We start from the raw sequence: 3,718 nt of genomic DNA, 5'->3' as shown, positions 1-3,718 counted from the left end.
AGTCAGGGATTGCTCACTGTGCTTGGACGGTGTGCTGGCTCTCAACAAGAAAGATCTTCTATAAGAATTTATTATTGGGGAGGAGACTGAGTCTTGATGAAAAAGTCTTTTCCAATGTTAGTGAGCAAAACTCTTTACCTTTTGTCTCTCTCTCTCTCTCGTTGGACTAAATTCAGTTTACTCCCTCAAACTTTGGAGCAGACATCAGTTTGGTCCCTGATCTATTTTTCTTTTTAATCACGATCATCCCTACACTTCCAAATTGCATCAGCCTTGTCCAAATTTCAAATTTCCCACCATTTGTGACGTGCTGAGTTGGAGCTGACATGGGGCTCCACCTTTTCAGCTTTTGACTCTCTACGAAGGGTAAAATGGATAATTCTCCTTCTACCCCCAATTCCGAACCTCCACCCCCAATTCCAAACCCTAAATCCACCCCCGAAGTGAACACCTTCATTAATTAATAAAGCCGAGGACTTGAGCTTTTGGGTAGAAAACGGCAAATACGGATAGAAAACGATCATTCCTCCAAACTGAATCAATGATTGTCGAGGGCTTGGTTACTTTCTTCTTCAGCCCTGCAAAAAATGATAAGGCAGGGTGAGTAGCATAGTTTGGATATAGCATAATACACACACACACACACACACACAAGATCTAATGTAGTGGGAGACGGTAGTGCTGGTCGCTTTTATTAAACAAACTAGAACTCTTTGCTTAGTTAAAAGAAGAAATAAAAAAACAAAATTTGAAGGGATTAATTGATTAATTAGTAATAATCGTTCATGAAACTTTGCAGGCGACTGAACAAAGACGGGAAGAGATGCATGCCTTATCCTTCCGCGTTGTGTTTGTCGAATGGCTGAGCAGTAGACATATCTGGCTTCATTCGAAACTTCGAATTAAGTAGAAAGAACTCCCTAATTTGCAGTGGCTTCAGTAACCACTGTTCAAATTGAAAAAAATTGTAGTCATAGCTTCAGCTAATTTCTAGTGGAGTTTTGAGAAAAGTAAAATTAACTACCCTGGAGGAGAGATTGTGAAGCAACTTTTGCTTTAGGGTTTCTGTATGATAGACAAAGTTTGAGGAGAGAGAAAGTAAATTTGGAAATCTCTCTCCTCCACCATTGGTTTCTAAGCACCCGCGACTCACCTCCACCACCATTGTGTTCCCGGATCTTCGACAAGTAAATCCTAACCTCCACGTCGTCCGGAGACGCTTGGAAGCGATCTCACGCACAAATTTTTTTTTGGAAATTTGATTAGCTTAGAAAATTTAAAGTAAAATATCAAATTATAGTATGTGAATTAAGTAATTGAGGGTGAGTATATAAAATTTCTGATGAAATTTTGATGAAAAAATGACATAAAAAAATGTAAAGGGTGTGCATTATATAATTGAATGATTGTATTGGAAAATTTTCCAAAGAAAAATTTGGAATTTAATTATCCATAAAAAAATATAGCAAATTACCAATACCTATTTTGTAGGTCTATTTCTATGTACTACTGTGGGTACTACCACTACATTCTTGTCTGTCTATGTTCTTAAATGACAGCGGAAGAGTATGTAACGGCCTATTCTGGCTTGTGATGAATATACTATTTCGCCTCGTGGGCTTGATTAAAAAAAATAACTCAAAAAAATATAAAAAAAAGAATTTGGGCTTTTAATCTTCCAAAACCCTTGGCCCGTTGGCCGAGTTAAAGGTCCCTCTTTTTTTAGCCCTTTCGGGTTGATACAAGGTCCTTGATTTCTCCGCACGAATTCGCCGGAAGCCGAATTCAATTTCCACGAGCCTTTCAGCCTCTATCTTTCTAGTTGAGCATGTTGGGTGTGTATTTATTAACCGGGTCGGTCATCCTCTTCAAGTTAGGAGTGGTCAAACTGACTCTCAAATCCAATTCTCGAGAGGTAGGAATCAAAGTCCGCAGGACAACTGGTGCACTCATCGCTTGTCTTATCGTAGGTGCTTTCGTGTTACAGCTCCAGGGATTTCTTTTATTTCTTCATGGGCTGTGGAGATATTTCTCCCAAAACAGACAAGGGCAGGTGGTTTGCAAGCTTTTGGATACTTGTCAGCGTATCACTGCTTTCCAAGGCTGTTCGCCACATGATTGAGTTTGTACTTGTCAGTTTAAGGTAAGAAAGTTTGTATTTCACTAATTTGCATTTTTGAGTTGTTTGCATTTTAAGTTATGGATGTGTTATTTGTTGATTGTCAGTAGCTTTCGATTTAACGAAGGTAGTTTGTTGTTTCAATCAAATAATTTGAATTAGTGGCTTATGGTTTGCACTGGGTGGATTAGAGGTAGTGATGAGAGATATAGAAAGCTGGAGATAGGCTTTGAAGTATACAGAGATAATTACTTTCTCAGATGTGATTACTTAGATTCCCCTTATGTGTGTATCAAGTGTAGTTGGGGTAATTGTTCAATGTTAGTAGTGTGGTTTGGTTGATAACTGACAATTTACGTTCAATCATTAACTGTTCGATCAAAGATATCTAACAATATCTTGGCTAAGGACTGTCAGTGACAAACATCATCTTAGTTATTGACTCTAGTAACAATTGTGTATCGGCTATTGTCTCTGAGTACGAATAGCAATATTCATGTGTTTCACTTATGTGTTTGGTATATTTATGTTTCAGAGTTCAAAGCCTCATTTTACAAATAAACGAAAACAACTGTGTGTTTGCTATTCCCCAGTTCAGTAGCAATGTTTGCTCTTGACAATCAGTAGCTATATTTGCTATTGACCATCAGTAATACCATTTGCTATTGACCTTCAGTAACACCATTTGTTATTGATTGTCAGTACTCAGTAGCAATATTTGTATGTTTTGCTTTTGAGTTTGGTAATCGATGTTTTTATGGGACTTGATGTTATGTTATGCTTTTTAAATCCTTTTCTACTCCTATTTCACAACCATGATGAGTTTCAATCTACCAACTAAATTAGGCATTTGTGGCAACTGTTTTTGCCACCATTTATATTGTACTTATTTCTTTTATGATGCCCTTTAAACTTAAAAGATTTATATTTTTTGCAGAGACAATAGGCGTTGAAGGGGTATCTTGAATATCAAGAAGCTTGAGCAGACAGTACTTGAAGTAACTAGATGATTGCCCTGACTACAAAAGTAGTTTTAGCAGTGAAGAATATGTGCAGCATGCGAACAGATCTTAGCCTTGCAGTTTGATCATTACTTGAAGTAACTAGATGGCTACCCTGACTACAAACATACTTTTTTACTGTGAAGAATATCTGCAATTTGCGAAGTGAACAAAACCTGATCTGTGATCATCAAACCTCAAAGCTACTTGTTTCATTATATTGCAAGTCTTTTCTTATCATCTTTGTTTACTTTTCTTTGTTGCTTTTGCTGTAAGTTCCATATCGGTCTAGTTTAGGTTGTGCTCCTGACCAAAGGGCCCTATTTCCCTGGCTACTTTCTCTGGTTTGGGGTTTGTGTTTTCTCTTTGCCTTTGGGCTAAATGCATATCTCATTTGACCAAAACAGAAAGGTTGTGTTTCAGGGGAAATTATTTTCCCGATGAGCGAACAAAAATAACAAGATGTGATTATTAGGTTAATAGAGGTCGATCCGGATCATGGATATAGGTGGACATAAATTAGAATACAACTTCTCAAAGGATTAGACCGCCCCACCTTAATCGCATCTGTTATTATATAATATGGAACCACGCCCAT

General features: G+C 37.5%; 1 long non-coding RNA gene across 1 annotated transcript; it reads left to right on the top strand.

The window, feature by feature from the left end:
• The first annotated feature begins 1,712 nt into the window (after positions 1–1,712).
• LOC133746275 (uncharacterized) lies at positions 1,713–3,360 on the top strand. The gene is made up of 2 exons (XR_009864049.1): positions 1,713–2,143; positions 3,057–3,360. It is a non-coding gene; the product is annotated as an uncharacterized LOC133746275 (long non-coding RNA).
• Positions 3,361–3,718: the final 358 nt, after the last annotated feature.

Source organism: Rosa rugosa, chromosome 4 (assembly GCF_958449725.1).
Source record: "Rosa rugosa chromosome 4, drRosRugo1.1, whole genome shotgun sequence".
Taxonomy (NCBI): domain Eukaryota; kingdom Viridiplantae; phylum Streptophyta; class Magnoliopsida; order Rosales; family Rosaceae; genus Rosa; species Rosa rugosa.
This window is presented reverse-complemented; position numbering and strand designations above follow the sequence as displayed.